Genomic DNA, 18,587 nt, shown 5'->3' on the forward strand with positions numbered 1-18,587 from the left:
TATGATATAACAATGAAATTTACAAATTTTATTGTAGGAAAATTTTGTTTTTTTGACAAATATAGACTAGTTCTTATAAATTATAAATACATACTTATCAGCTATAAGAATCATGTGACTATTATTATTGTATTGTATGAAATAAATAATTGAAATAAACTTGTATGTACTTGTTTTATTAAACATGTATAAGCATATTCAATTTTATGATTCTTATAGCTGATAAGTATGTATTTATAATTTATAAGAACTAATCTATATTTGTCAAAAAAATAAAATTTTCCTACAATAAAATTTGTAATTTATTATATCATATGTCGAGGTAATTCGTAGTAGTGATTTTATTAATATACATATTTGATGTAAATTGATCTTACTAAACTTTATTCTTGGTAAATAGTTGTAAATTGTGATCAAATATCATAAAGACTATTCTTATTGTAAATGTAAAAAATATATATAAATTGTATTGTATAGATGTATTTATTATAACAAAACAGAGAGAAAGCGAGACAAATATTTTATATTTATTACAGAATAAAAATGCATACATATAAAAAACTTATTTTCATATAGAGAAACGAGAACCAAGAAAGTAAAAGTGACATGAACGAATGAAAGAACATCATACCGAGCAAATAAACAGAGACAGAGAGAGAGAGAGAGAGAAAGAGAGAAACGCAACATGTGTAACCGTGTATGTATGAAGCATGAAGCTGAGTGATATATATAAACAATATTTCAATTATAGAAAAGAAAATAAAATTTTATTTATTGCTCATAGAATGTATTGATTCATTGACTAACATATTATTTATAAAACTTATAATCGATTATTATCTTCGTTAACTACTTCCTACTAAAATTAATAAAAAAACCTATGCATAAAAAGTTGCTTACCAATATGTTATATAAGGAATCCTGTGGATGCATATCTAGGTGACATGTCCCTTTGAAAAGTGTAGGGAAATATAGTGGACAGGTCGTCGTATAAAAATATTCTACCGATTGACAACCTTTTGTACAACTGAAAATATTAAATAATAATTATTTATTCACACACACACATATATATATATCAAAAAGGTTGAAAAGCTCAGGAGCTAAAATTGTTTCTAACTATTTTGGTCCCCATAGGATTGCCATTGCAAAATCATACACATATCTCAGAAAGCAACATATACCAAGTCTTCTAGCTATGCTGTGATACATAATAGTCAATAGACATCCTTGGAAATGTTCTAAAATCTATATCATCAAATTTTATTAGAGAAAAATTATATTTAACATTTACAAGATATGATACATAATGTGCGAAGTGCATAACAAAGTATTATTACAATTTAATGTAATATAAAAAAAATAATTTACAAAATACACATATTCTCGATCGACTTCTAATGTTCCAAATAATATATGTAATCGATGAACACCTAACCTATAAAATATAATTTCTTCAAGAATACACATAATTTGTTTGACTTCTGTCAGATTCCAGAAATTATCATTGATATTGTTATTTCTCCATAAAGTAAATTGATCAGAAGACGTCGAGAATACCGAATGTGTAGGATATCTATTTTTAAGGCAGGTTAGTACTTCTTGTGCAATATCATTTAACCATGTATCAATGATTGAGTAAGATACATATGGTTGAAAATATTGTGCGATAATAGTAATTTGCTTTTCTAAAAACTGCTTTTCCTTTGGCATGAATATAAATTTCCTTTGCTTGTATGCTAACCGATACTTTTCTAACCAATGATAAATTAGGTCGAAATAATATTTAACTGTCAAATTGGAATCGTGCCTGAAAAAAATTTATATATTAATTGTACAATATTTATATTAATTTATAATGTTAGTGGCAATTTGGTTTATTACATTTTACCATGATAATTGTGCAGAAATAATTCTATTTATATCATCCAAAACAAAACGATAAATTGTAGAATGTTCAGCTATAAAACGAAGAAATCTATTCAATTCCATTTCTTTGATATCCCATAAGTTATTATAAGACATTAGTAACACATAATGCCACACATAGTACTACGACATTATACTACTACATTTTACACCTGCTTCCAAATGGTTAATAATTTTCTCCAATCTCTTTTTGTTATGTATTCTTTTCGACAAGGCAAATCTAAAATTGAAAAGAATATTCTCCAAAAATATGTTAAACAACAAACATCAGCAATAAATTATAGACTATATTTATTTTTCAAAGTAAACACAAATTATATTATATTTTTTAATTATATATATATACAGAGTGTCTTATTTTAATTGTGCACCCGATTAACATCGCAGAAAGTGGTCGGATGAAAAAATATTGTAGACAAAAGTTGTAAGATTCGGACAGGGACATCTGATGGTGACATTGGTTTGACCTTAAGTGAACGTGTCAAGGTCATATGAAATTAAACTTTGTTTTATTAAATGGAACTCTATATTTTTTATTACATATTCTTGCACTTATATCGAGAGTTCTTTCCAAAACACTATAATAAGATATTTTTTGTTAAGTACTTTTCGAGTTATGAGACTCGAAATAATTTCTTAATTTTACATAAACCATAAAATATCTCGTAAAATATTAATTTTTCGATTATTTCACCTCAATATTTTTATACACAAAATAATCTGAGGAATCAATTAATGTAAAGAAAACATAATTGTTTTTAAAAAAAAAATATGTAATTTAGAATTAGCAATTACATACGCAATTCACTGCGTCCACGCAGGTACTTTGCAAGACAAAATGAAGTTCACTCTGCATCTAACCTTGACTCTCGCTAACATTAAGGGCCATCACACACAAAATTGCATAACTGCTTATGCATAACATAGGACCATACGGACCAACAAGTATTATGTTATGTAAGTCAATATGGCGACTTAATACTCGATGCTCATTGATCCATATGGTCTTATGCTGTGCTATGCAGCTATGCATAACATAAGACCATGTGGACCAATGAGCATCGAGTATTATGTTATGTAAGTCAATATGGCGACTTAACACTCGATGCTCATTGGTCCATATGGTGTTATGCTATGCTTATGCAGCTATGCAATTTCGTGTGTGAGGGCCCTAAGAGTAAATTTTGTTTTGTCTTGCTAAGTACATGAGTGAACACAGTGGGTTTTGCCCTCTCCCTCTTTCACGGTGAGACACTACTTCAGGAAGATATAAAACTGACTCTAACTTATTTCTGATTTAAAGCTAAAATTCGATTTGGGTTACGTTACATAACCGTTGTGTAACGTAAAATTATGTTCTATTCATTAAATTCTTTTTGTTGATAACTTAATAAACAACTATAACACGGACTAAAACCTTTATAACATTACTCAGAGTATTGACCTCGATAACATATGTGAAAATTATTGAAATCGGAAATGGCTCTCTATATCTGCACAATTATTTTATTGTAATATCAAGATGCATCTGCTGCGATAAAATTTCGTAATATTTAATTTAATTTTATTTTATATCATGTTTAAATGAGAAATCAAGTGGAAAATAATTGTATAGAGATATTTAGGGTAATTATGCATAAAAACGGCCCACTTTCGCACAAATGTGTTATTGGCGTATGCTGTGAAGATGTTATCCCTGATTAACATTCTGAAGGTTTTAGCCGGCGGCCGTTCTTTATTCAAAAGTTATTTACAAATAAATGTGAGAAATATTGACATAAAGATTCTACTTTATTTGTTCACCGATTTGCTTTATTTTTAAATATGTTATAGGGGAGATTTTCCCGAGTAATTTCGTATATATATATAAGGGTCGGACTCAAATAGTTTTGGAGATATAGGCTGAAAAAGGATAAAAATAATAAATACAAAAATAAGATAAATCTTCGGAAAACCTACCTATATGAAATAATGGGTAAGAATACCCAATTTCTACGTATTTTTACCTCCTGAACACGAATATGAAACTTAAAAATAGCGGTCGAACTCGCAAATCGAAGAAAAACGCAAAAAAAGTAAATTAAAGGTAAATAAAAAAAGGTAAACAATTTAAATTTATATAGAATTTAATACAATTTAATACAATTAAAAAATATCACAAATGTACATACACACACACACACACACACGCAGGGGATGCAAGGGGGGGCCTTCGGCCCCCCTCCTGCAACCATCCCGCCGGTAGGGGACGCATTGCGAAGAGTTCAATCACAATGGATATATGCTGTAAGTTGTAAAGCTAGGTCCACCTTGCCTACCGGCGGGGTGGCTGCGAGAGGGGGGCCGAAGGCCCCCTTGCACCCCGCACGCGCGCGCGTGTGTGTGTGTGTGTGTACACATACATTTGTGATATTTTTTAATTGTATTAAATTGTATTAAATTCTATATAAATTTAAATTGTATTAAATGTATTTAAAATTATTATTTTTTCATATAACAGCTAAAATAGTAGGTTTATGGAAAAAGTGCATATAACCTTTTTTATAGAGTTTTTCAGCGGCTTTATTTTTTGCTTAAAATTTTTTTTCTCAAATCAATATTTTCGGAGATAAAAAGCATTAAAATTGTGAAATTCTTTTGTTAATAACTTTTTAATAAACAACGACCGCCGGCTAAAATCTTCAGAATATTAATTAGAGATATCACCTTGACAACATATGTCAATGACACATTTGTGCGAAAGTGGGCCCTTTTTATGCATAATTACCATATAGGTATACACACACACACACACACACACACACACACACACACACACACACACATACACACACACACACACACACATATATATATATACAGGGTGTCGCAGACCACCCGTATCAGCCGAATATCTCAAAAACTGAGCGCGGCAGACAAAAATATTTCAGACAAAAGTTGTAAGGTTTCAAGTAACGCATTACATGGCGATATTAGTATGACCTTGAAGAGTTTTGTCAAGGTCACGTAAAGGTCACTTTGAATTCTGTAAATGGAAACCCCAATTTTTTTATCGCATCTTCTTGTAGCTTGCTTCAAGAGCTTTCCAAAACATTATAATAAAGTATTTTTTCATTGAGTACTTTCCGAGTTATGAGGCTTGAAGTAATTTCTCAATTTTACATAAACCATAAAATATCTAGTAAAATATTCATTTTTTGATTATCTTACCTTAATACTTTTATGTACAAAATAATGAGAGGAATCAATTGATGTAAAGAAAACACATAATTGTTTCGAAGAAAAAGTATGTAATTTGTAATTAACAATTACATATTTTTTCTTAAAAACAACTTACATTTAGTATATCTATTTCTTTGACTTATATTTGTTTCGCTAAAGAAAAAATTATTTTATACTAAACATTATTTGTTTGAATAAAAATTTTATTGTTTCGATGCACTAATTTATATTGTTTAACGGAAAAATGACGATTATTTGAAATAATACTGATTCAAATAAGAGTGTTATTTGTTTCAATTAACTTATTTTTTGGAATAGTATGTGGTATATCCCAGATAACACACAATATTGCATGAATATTCTATGTAGCATCAAAAATATTTTTTGAGAATATTATCAAAGAAATCATCTATACATCTTTATAGAATATCCTTGTTTATAAAGAATAATCTATAAATCTACCTAGAACATGTTAAAATGAACTATAGGAATATATTGTTTATATATTCCATAAATGTTCACAGAATATTCAAATGTATTGAAGATGTAGATGGCGTTCAGAAAGCACAGAAGGATGAAGCAATCATTTATTATCCATAATTCAATCTCTTTTCCTCTTTTATTAAATAGTGTACGATAAATAAAAAGTGTGTAAGCTTGTACAGAAAAAGAAGCTCTTATTGAGAAGGTAAATATATATTATTATCAAATACAATAAATATTATTATCATATTGTATTATTTTTACAGTGATAGATTTTCTAATCTTTCATTTATTCTTACAAGCTCTTTCAACAATTAATTTATCATTAAGAACCCCACATCAATTTTTCCAAGAACAATAATATAATGAAACGTCGTAGTAAGGCGACTTTTTATAGAAATGTTAAAAGAGGAAGCGTAACATGTTTTACATTATCACAGGAGAATTGTAATAATTCTAAATATGATTGTATAAATGATAATGTTTTAATTACAAAAAATAATGCAGATTTCCAATGTAATAGTACTTCTAATAAAACAGAGGACTGTTTTAATACAGATTGCTTTAATGTTTCACATGACTTATATAGCCAATCTTCTGATAACTCTGATAATGTTATTGAAAGTGATACTCCAATATCACAACAAAATATAGAAAATCAAAATTTATATAATTAAAGTAATAATTTTATTAATGAATTACGATCATGGGCAATATCATATAATATTTCACATAACACCTTACGAAGTTTATTAAGTTTATTAAAATTAGAAACAAATATTTCTTTGCCTCAAGATCCCAGAACTTTACTTTGTACTCCTCGACATGTACCCTACAAATCTGTAGGTTCAGGCACTTATGTACACATGGGAATTCAATTTGCAGTTCAAAATTTAATTAATTTGTTAGAGAAACAGCCAGAAAAAATTAATTTATTTATTAATATTGATGGTTTGCCTTTAAGCAAAAGTTCCAGTAGTCAGATATATCCAATATTATGCTCAATATCTGAATATCCGCAATATGTATCTGTAATAGGTATCTATCATGGTTATGAAAAACCTAATAATGTTAATTTGTTTTTACAAGATTTTACAGATGAAGCTATAAAGTTATCGGAAGATGGTTTTATTTATAATAATCATGCTATACCATTTGCAATTAAAGCATTTATATGTGATGCTCCAGCAAAATCACTCATTACTTCTTGCAAAGGTCACACTGGATTTTTTGCATGTACTAAATGTATGCAAAGAGGAAAATATATAAAAACCAGAGTATGTTATCCTGAAATAAATTATGTTGAAAGAACGGATGAAAATTTCCGTAATAGAGTTCAATCTGAACATCATAGGAACATCAATTTTAGAAACAATACCTTCGATTAACATGGTAAAAAGTTTTCCTCTTGAATACATGCATTTAGTATGCCTTGGCGTAGTGAAAAAACTAATAAATATATGGCTTTTTGGACCTATTTCACATAGATTATCAAAAATCAACATACAATCTATTTCAAGTTATCTCATTGAAATAAAATCTTGTATTTCTCCTGATTTTGTAAGAAAAACCCGGTCTTTAAATGAAGTTGCACGCTGGAAAGCAACTGAATTTAGATTTTTTTTATTGTATTGTGGTCCAGTTGTTTTAAAAAATATCCTTTCATCTGACAAATACTTACATTTTATATCTTTACATATTGCTGTTAGAATTTTAATTAATGCTAATTCATATAAAAAGTATTTAGAATACGCATGCTCATTATTAATATTTTTTGTGAAACAATTTAAAGTCATTTATGGAGCAGAATACATTTCACACAATGTGCATGGATTAATTCATGTTGTTGATGATTGCAGAGTTTTTGGACCTTTAGATCTTTACAGTGCATTTCCTTTTGAAAATTATATGCAATATCTAAAACGATTAGTTAGAAAATCTCATTATCCATTAGCACAACTTGTAAAGCGTATTCATGAGTCACAAAATATGATAACTAAACCGTCAAAAAAAATAAAATTGCAAATGGTACAAGAACATCATGAAGGTCCTTTACCTATGACACATTTTTCTGCTCAATTTAAAAAATTGATTGTAAATAATATGTCGTTTAGTACACGTTTAGGAGATAATTGCTGTTATTTAAAAGATAAGAGTATTATGTTGATAGAAAATTTTGCTATAAAAGATAATAAGTACTACTTAATTGGAAAAAAATTTATTAATATAACAAGTTTTATTTCTGAACCATTTCAATCTTCAAATTTTGATATATTTTCAGTACATGAACTCGGAGAATTATCTATGTCACTAGTGGAAGATATTTCCAACAAAAAACATGATAATTTTCCCATATAATAATACTTATGTTGTGTTTCCTCTCCTTCATACATTGTGTTAATAATATAAATGTATAAATGTATATATATATATATATATATATATATATATATATATATATATATATGTATATATCTTATATAAATACGATATTGAGAAGAAACCTATATTAAATATTATATATAGTTATAGTATATTTAGTATTATTAAGTGTGTTGCATGTTTACCTTTGTTAACCAAATGAGAATGAAAAGAGTTTTGTAATTATTTCGACTTCAGACTAACAATAAAAATATAAGATATATAGTTGCCCAATGGAGTGGATAGTAGTACATTTTATAAAAGAAAATTTAGTCGAAGCTGTACCGGTCGCATGGGTGCATGATGATATTGGTGTTATTGGCCACCATACACTGGCAAAAAATTAATTCATTCTGTCGCAGTATGTGAAAAACCAGTATTAGGTGTATGGCCATTATTTAAAATTCGAAAAGTGGGGAATGGACGTATCTACAGTAAGTTATATTTAAAGAATTAATTTGTTATAAAACATTTAGTTTTTGTCATATTTATTTTTGTTTTGTAAGTAATTATTACATATTATATATTGCATTCTTTCGTTATAGCTGATTTAGTAAAAGCAAGAGCAAAGACGTGTACAGCAGAAGATACATCAAAGACATCAGATCCTGAAGGAAAAAGAATTCGGAGAAAGAAAAAATATCTTTATGATACAGACGAATCACAAAGTTCGTTAACTAATGAAAGTTCATCGGATGATGAAATCTCAAATTCAGCAGATTTTCCTACTCTACCTGATTTTGATAACACAAGTAAGTTTTCAAAATCCATGTAAAAAATATTTTACACACACATCTCATTAGACATCCTGTGTGCATGCAATGTACACACGCATACACACAGAGTGTTTGATAAAGGAATAACACACCATTTATGCAGTAAAAAACATGGATTAAATTAACTAGAAAAATATTTGCAATTTTTGCAATAATTAACAAGATTAATTTACGTACAGATCTGCGAATGAATGCATACATTAATTAATTATTACAAACATTACAAAATGTTACATAACTTTTTGATTAAATTTAGTCCTTTCTATCTGCTCATGAAAGGTGTAATGCGTGAATTATGAGACACTCAAATATTTTTAAAAAATAAAATAAAAAAATAATTTTGTTTTAGAAAAGGACGTCAATAAACGCATGTATCCAGGACCTTCATGTAAAATAATAAATAAAGTACAAGAAAAGGATTTTGATAGTAATCCCGAGGAACAAATAAATAAGACACAAAAAAAATCTTTTATCAGTACAAGTGAAGCACGAAATGTATCATTTACTGAAATTTCATTGAACAATGAAGATGGATGTTCTACACACTTTCCTGTTATATCTGATCGTACAGGTATACTTTTTCAATTCTGAATTTAAAAAAACATTTTATAAATAAATAAATTAATATATATATAATCTTTAAAAATAAGTAAATATAATTTTAAAAATAAATATATATAATCTTTAAAAATAAAAATTTTTAAATATTATTTTAAAAATAGATGCGAATATGTGCATATCTGCAAAACCACTTGGAACAAATGCAAAAGAAATTATTCGCGATAGCAATAAAAAAAATGCAATAAAACCTATAAACATTACAAGTAACATGCCAAAAAATATAACTCAGTATTCTAAGGATGATACAATTAAGGAAAACATTCGTTATATTGATGAACCTGATAATGATAAAGTATTTTTAGTAACTTTTGTTGTACTTACACACACACACAAAATACATTAACTGAAATGCTATTATTAATTCAACATTTTCTATAATATGTACTTTAAATTTTTTAATATTCTTTTAGATATTGCATTCAAACGACAAGTCTTACGTCAATTAAATATTATTAATTTAAAACAATCGCAAATATGTGAAGATCTGCAAATAATTTTAAGAAAGATTGGAACGCAAGAGGATAGAATATTAATAAGAGATGATGAAAATAGTATTCTTTAAAAATTTGATTTTCCTTTGAAAAACATTAGCGAATTAAATGCTATAGAAGAGTATTTGATGGACGAAAACAATACTAATATGCTTGTAAATAGAATTTATATAAAAAAAGATAACATTTTTATAAATATTTTTATAAATATATTATTTTACATTAATAGGTGATTGAATTATCAAAAATTGGTGGAGCTACGTATAAACATACTATTACAAGAATAATGATTCAATTATTTTCTAATGAAGTGGCAGAACAATATAGTTGGATAGGATTTAAAGGAAAAAATAAATTTTACTTACTACGTATTTCTGCTGCTATAATAAGTGAGTATTAATTTATACATATTATTTTAATATACACATGCATATACAGGGTGATCCAGAACAAACGTTTGTCTTTAAAAAAATAAATTGTCGAGTCTATTCTAAGACGATTTTCCCTTTACCAAAATTGTCTACGAGGCTTAGTTTTTAAATTATTAAATAAAATAGTTTGCGAATTACGGAACGAGTACAAGAGGTAGACAGGGACGGCGCAACTCACCGTCCGATACAGGCGATCATGTGGGGCGCTCGACGCGATCAGCTGATTGCTGCACACGATGAGTGTAACGATCAGTGTGTGTGTGTGTGTGGTGTATTTATGCACGCGTATCCACACATGCACCGTACTCTCTCTCTCTCTCTCTCTCTCTCTCTCTCTCTCACTCTCTCACTCACTCACTCACTCACTCACTCACTTATTCTTACCTTAATAATGAGATTCTTCATACTGCTGATAAATAGCAGTGCCCAGTGTGTTGCACGATAATAATCGTCGTCGACGAGACGTCGTTTCTTCAACACGCAGTCTGACACATCGTCAAATAAGCGAAGTTTTTTCTTTCATCACTTTCGACACTTTTACAAATTTACTCGCGCACTTAATCACTCACGATTGATAAAAGGAGGAATTTACCAACGGTTACGGTACGAATTTAATAAACGGTTAACGCATTTAATTATTAATTACACACTCGATTAAAGAAACGCGTTAACAGAACGCGATACTCGATGCAAAGTGCGCGACGCGACGACCGACGACAAGCAGGTCAGGTTAGTACTAGCGCGTAATGCTACACGTTTATGTTTGGCAGCGCTAGAGGCGCTAGTACTAATCTGACCTGCTTGTCGTCGGTCGTCGCGTCGCGCGCTTTGCATCAAGTATCGCGTTCTGTTAACGCGTTTCTTTAATCGCGTGTGTAATTAATAATTAAATGCGTTAACCGTTTATTAAATTCATACCGTAACCGTTGGTAAATTCCTCCTTTTATCAATCGTAAGTGATTAAGTGCGCGAGTAAATTTGTAAAAGTGTCGAAAGTGATGAAAGAAAAAACTTCGCTTATTTGACGATGTGTCAGACTGCGTGTTAAAGAAACGACGTCTCGTCGACGACGATTATTATCGTACAACACACTGGGCACTGCTATTTATCAGCAGTATGAAGAATCTCATTATTAAGGTAAGAATAAGTGAGTGAGTGAGTGAGTGAGAGAGTGAGAGAGTGAGAGAGAAAGAGGGAGAGAGAGAGAGAGAGAGAGTACGGTGCATGTGTGGATACGCGTGCATAAATACACCACACACATACACACACACACACTGATTGTTACACTCATCGTGTGCAGCAATCAGCTGATCGCGTCGAGCGCCCCACATGATCGCCTGTATCGGACGGTGAGTTGCGCCGTCCCTGTCTACCTCTTGTACTCGTTCCGTAATTCGCAAACTATTTTATTTAATAATTTAAAAACTAAGCCTCGTAGACAATTTTGGTAAAGGGAAAATCGTCTTAGAATAGACTCGACAATTTATTTTTTTAAAGACAAACGTTTGTTCTGGATCACCCTGTATACATATATGTAATACTATAATATCATAAAATTTAATTTACAGAAGCAGTGCAAAAAACACAATACAATAACATTAAGCGATATTGAAACAGTTATGAAGGCATGGCTTGTAAAAGCAAAATTTAGAAATGCTAAACAGGCAAGAAAACAATACCCACTAAACATGAAATATATGTGCAATGTTTCAAAATGCTTCATATAGATTTCAAATGAGACGTTTCATGTCTATGTTTATAATATAATTCATAAGTGTCACAACTAAAATGTTTCATAGTCAGAAATATTTCAAATGAAATATCGCAGTTGATATGTATCTGAAATATTCCAAAATTATATTTCATGTATATTTACAAATGATGTAATTCATAAGTGTTACAATTGAAACATTTTATTTTTGCTTATTTCAGAAATATTTCAAATAAGATATTTCAATTGATACGTTTCGGAAATATTCCAAAATTATGTTTCATGTATATTTACAAATGATGTAATTCATAAGTGTTACAATTGAAACATTTTATTTTTGCTTATTTAAGAAATATTTCAAATAAGATATTTCAATTGATACGTTTCGGAAATATTCCAAAATTATGTTTCATGTATATTTACAAATGATGTAATTCATAAGTGTTACAATTGAAACATTTTATTTTTGCTTATTTCAGAAATATTTCAAATAAGATATTTCAATTGATACGTTTCGGAAATATTCCAAAATTATGTTTCATGTATCTTTACAAATGATATAACTCATGAGTGCTACAATTGAAACATTTTATTATTGCTTATCCCGGGAAAAAAAAGTCCATGTCTATTTATATAAAAAAAAGTAAAATTATATACAGTCTTATATAATTAAATATAATATCACACATGATTTTATCAGAGCATACGTTTTTGTATATGCTTAGATATGATGTCCATCTCTGACCATTTCTGATCATAAAAAATGATATTAGATAACTCACGTCATTTTGTACAATCAGACATAGTCAGATATTGATATCATATCTAAGCATCTACAAAACCAAAGCAAAGGTTAGTTTCATGTATGCTTTGATATAAATCATATATGATATTATATATAATCATTTAATATTATATATGATTTTACCTTTTTTTATATAGACAAATATAATTTTTCCTAAAAATTATATCTTGCATTATATATTTAATTAATTAAAAGTCCTCTTTATAAGTCCTCTTAATAAATATTCTTAATATATAAGAATATATTCTTAATGAATAAGAATATATTCTTAATTTGCGACTTCTACGCCGCAACTCGATTTTCGTGTGCGCGACATGTTTCTTCATTTGCCGCTACGCGGCGACACCACTCTTGATTTTTCTCGTATTCAATATTTATCATGAAATATATATAAAGGACTTGTATTAACGTAAGATCTAAAGTATATTTTTTTCCCTTAGCAGTGGTGCGAAAGAGAGGACGCGGCTCACACACAGGTTCTCTGTGTGCACGTGAGCCGCATCCTCTTTCTGACATCACTGTTTATCAGTTTAATTTCAAACTGAATTTAAAATAATTTATTTAATAATCTGGATTCCTTGTTGGGATTCAGAATATTAAACAGATTATTTGAAGTTAGGCGGAAAAAAACTTTTAGACCAATAATTAAATTTATTTGACTTCAACAAAATTTATTAAATCCAAAGAAATATTTTTCTCTGTATATTAAGAATATCTCTTTAGAAGATTTTCCTCTTAACTTAAGAGGATCCTCTTGGCGCCTATTTTAGTGGTATATATTCTAAAGATAAGTGGCATATTCTTAAGTTAAGAATACAATTTTTTCGGTGTACTCTTAGTGGTACTTAATTTTCAGATCTGATAATATTTATTCATATATGGTATCATATATAACTATATTTGGCAAAACATAATTAGATATTGACAAAATCCATATATGGTCAATTTTATATGGACTTTTTTTTCCCGGGCATGATACCGCTATATATAAATTATTACAGAAATGTAACATAGCAACATTTAAATATCATTTCTCAAGTATGTTTACGACACTATCTTGAAAAATGTTTTTGTAACATTTTTTAGGATAGTGTCGTAAACATTTTATATCAAGGTGTCTGAATGCGGACATTAACTGTTTATGCAATGTTTCTAAAACGTTTCTGCATGCATCTCCGAAACATTTCATGTTACAAAGTAATGTTTCCGAAAACTATCTGATATATTTCTTTGTATAATGGGTAAGCGCTATATATTAAGTGCAATATAGAATTTTGTTATAACAGTATTATATACAGGGTGTTGAAAAAAAAGGGTCACATATTTTGATAGCAGGTAGTATTGATCAAAACAAGAAGAAAAGGTCTAATTAACATGGGTCCTAAGACTAATATCTTCAAAGATACAAGCTATTTTGTTATTTGAGCTCTTTGTCATTTTCTTATTAGTCGTGTCATCTTTAGAATGTAATGAACAAAGGAGTAGGGGATGAAGTTAGAGTGCGTGATTTGAAAGAGTGCGTGATTCTCTAAGACGTAGGGCTGAAAGATGCGTGAGAGTGAATGGCAATCACATAGAGCACCTCCTCTAATGCTGAGTCAGCATTAAAATTTTTTGTTTTTTGTAAAAAAAGAGTTTTTATTTTGTTATCATACATTCAGTTTCTTTACTTCAGTTTTTTTATGGAAGATAAATGATTACATTTCATATTAAAATAAAAATTGTTTCTTTATCTCTCTTTGTTTATTTTTTATTTTTTAAGGCACCTAGAAAAAAGATATCCCCATTGTACCCCACTTTCCCCTACTCCTTTGTTCATTACATTCTAAAGATGACACGACTAATAAGAAAATGACAAAGAGCTCAAATAACAAAATAGCTTGTATCTTTGAAGATATTAGTCTTAGGACCCATGTTAATTAGACCTTTTCTTCTTGTTTTGATCAATACTACCTGCTATCAAAATATGTGACCCTTTTTTTTCAACACCCTGTATATATATAACACTGTTACTATAATAATTATTATTATAACATTAGTATTTATTATATAGCATTATTATAATAGAGTATTATGAAATATTAATATAAGTGCAATACTTAGGTATTTTATTATACAACTTTTTTTTATTGCACGAATTTTTTTTGTATGAATTTTTTTTTAATAACATATGTTTAACACGTACATGAAATAAATATAACATTAATATAAGTACAATACTTAGGAATTTTATTATACAAACTTTTTTTATTGCACGAACTTTTTTTTATTGTATAAATTTTTTTTTAATAACATATGTTTAACACGTATATGAAATAAATACTAACATGTACATGAAATAAAAATACTAATATATATTATCTAATAAATATATAAATATATAAATATATAATATATATAATATATAATATATATATATATATATATGACTCATTCCACGTCAACCGGAACAGTCCTGTAGCCAAAATTTGCTTTGCTCGACAAGAGTGTGTGAGGTCTCAAAATATTCGTATTGATGTATACTTTCAAAAGCAACGTGGCCTTTTGAAAAATCCAACATGGCTGATTCAATATGGCGCCTGGAAGTTGTGGATGAGATGGAATACTGAATAAAATCATCAACAATAATTTCAAAAGCCCTTTAATTCATCTCTAAAATGTTTATAGTACTGTTTTGGGGGTCGCTGATTACGAATCTGACGTTAGAATTTCAAAATTCAAAATGGCGGGCACAATATGGCGGTCATCCACCAGGCCAAACACGTCTTATAGCCGGAAAACAGTTGCAATTGATTTCAGAGTATCGATAAGGGGGTTTTCTTGGTCGCTGAATACAAATCTGATATCAAGATTTCAGAATCTAAAATGGCTAATCCAGTATGGTGACCATATAACAGATGTGCATGATTAATCTCATGATAGCAAAACATTTATAATTTTTGTAAATTTAAAATAGAAAAAATAGAAAATAATAGAAAAAAATTTTTTAAAAATAGAAAAAATTGTACATGAAGACAGTCTCAACCCTGTTTAACGCAGAGAGCTTTTTTTAAATTCAAAGAACTATGATTAGATGGTCTTAATTGCTAATAATACTCATTGAGCACTTTATAATTAAGCTATTGCATACACTACATGATTATACATAATGAATGTAGCTCCCAAAATGAAATTCATATTTTAATAGTTCAGTTAATCCTAAGAGACTTCAAAAAAAAGTTCAAAGCAGAAATTTACAAAAATTATAAATGTTTTGCTATCATGAGATTAATCATGCACATCTGTTATATGGTCACCATACTGGATTAGCCATTTTAGATGCTGAAATCTTGATATCAGATTTGTATTCAGCGACCAAGAAAACCCCCTTATCGATACTCTGAAATCAATTGCAACTGTTTTCCGGCTATAAGACGTGTTTGGCCTGGTGGATGACCGCCATATTGTGCCCGCCATTTTGAATTTTGAAATTCTAACGTCAGATTCGTAATCAGCGACCCCCAAAACAGTACTATAAACATTTTAGAGATGAATTAAAGGGCTTTTGAAATTATTGTTGATGATTTTATTCAGTATTCTTATCCACAACTTCCAGGCGCCATATTGAATCAGCCTCAAAAGGCCACGTTGCTTTTGAAAGTATACATCAATACGAATATTTTGAGACCTCACACACTCTTGTCAAGCAAAGCAAATTTTGGCTACAGGACTGTTCAGGTTGGAATGAGTCATATATATAATATAATATATATATAATATAATATATATATATAATAAAAAGTTTAAATTTATATTATACATACAAGTTTTTATTATTACACATCATCGATCAATCAGATTAAATGCAAATACATATGTTGACAGAAAGGAAATAAAAATGAGAACACAAAATATATTTTATTATATATAATAAAAATAATATAATTGTAATAGAGGATTACATAATTATATATATTTATATGTATTTGATAAATTATTTTCTCTCAAATATATACATATATATATATATATATATATATATATATATATATAAATTATATCACAATTATATTTTTATTATATATGATGAAACCTATTTTGTTGCTCTCATTTTTATTTCCTTTCTATCAACATATATGTATTTGCATAAATATTTAGAATATTAAATTAGTTCTGAAATATTCCATAAATATTCATTTAGATTGTTCTAAATATCTTCTCTGAATATTCTTGGAATATGATAAAGAATATTCTTTTAACCTTACCTGGAATATTTAAATTGGTCTCATTTCAACGTTCTGTGTACATTTATAAAACATCTTCTAGTACATTGTAAGAATATTCTAATATTCTCGACAAATATTCATAGAATGTTTATAGAAAGTGTTTGTGTTATCTGGGATGTTTCTTCGCTTGCCGTCACGCGACGTACCACTCTTAATTTTTCTCGTATTCAATATTTACCATGAAATGTGTATAAAGGACTAGTATTAAACACGTAAGAGAGATCTAGAGTATATTTTTTTCCTCTTAGCAGAAGAGCAGAAAGAGGATGATATTCACACGCAGGTACTCTGATTGTGTGCATGTGAGCATCCCCTTTCTGACATATCATTTTTTATCACTTTAATTTCAGACAAACTGAATTCAAAATAATTTATTTAATAATCTGGATTCCTTGTTGGGATTCAGAATATTAAACAGATTATTTGAAATTATAGAAAAAAAAACATTTTTCTGTGTGTATAAATATTCTTAATAAAAAGAGAAAAAGTTTCTAGTAAAATATATTTTGATAAATGTGTATTTGTAAAAATATATTAACGCAATAAAGCAATAAAAAAAATAATTTGGCTAAGTCGAGTACCATAAGGACGCTATTATTGGCCAAGTATTAGCGTAATAGATTAGCCATTAATGACAAAATATTAGCAAGATATGTTGACCATTAATGGCAAAATATTGGCAAGATACATTGACCATTATATGGCCCATCATTGGTTACCATGTTTGGTCGTACATTCTTATCCATTGCTGGACCAAAGTTATCATTCCAGAAAAGTCCCATTGCTGGGCCAGTCATGGGCGCCATTATCGCGCCAATATTGCTGACTTGGCAATCAGTCTTGGGTCAGAATGGGACCGTTAAAACCCTATATGGGCGATTCCACTGGCAGACTCGCGGAGGCCATCCGTGACATTTTTATATTTTATTATATTTATTTATTTAATGAAAATTAAAATGACTAATAAATGAATCACATTCGATCGCAAAAGTGGAAGAAACTGACACTAAATTAATATCCGAATATTAATATAGTTTAATGTTGCCTGATAAATTTTACGATCTAAATATTGAATTTTAACTTAAGAATATATTCGAGAATTGAATTTTACTTTTTGATCTTTTTGCGATCTTCCTCTTAATAAAGATCGATCTTCCTCTTAATTCCGATCGATCTTTCCTCTTAATTAATCGATCTTCCTCTTAATAAAGATAAGAAAAAATCTGATCTTCCTTAATTGTAAACAATAATTGGGACAATATTTGCCATGAAATCAATTTTTGTATAATAAATATTTTGTATAATACATATATAAAATATCATTATTATGTTATAGATTTTCTTGCAAATAGTAAATTATAACTTTATTTAACCTTTAATGCGCCATCGATTGCTAATTTTGAATTTAACAGTATTCTGTGCTAAATTGATT

This window comes from Camponotus vicinus, unplaced genomic scaffold (assembly GCF_025532165.1).
Source record: "Camponotus vicinus isolate PSW18456_S1 unplaced genomic scaffold, iyCamVici1.0 SCAF_1, whole genome shotgun sequence".
Classification (NCBI taxonomy): Eukaryota; Metazoa; Arthropoda; class Insecta; order Hymenoptera; family Formicidae; genus Camponotus; species Camponotus vicinus.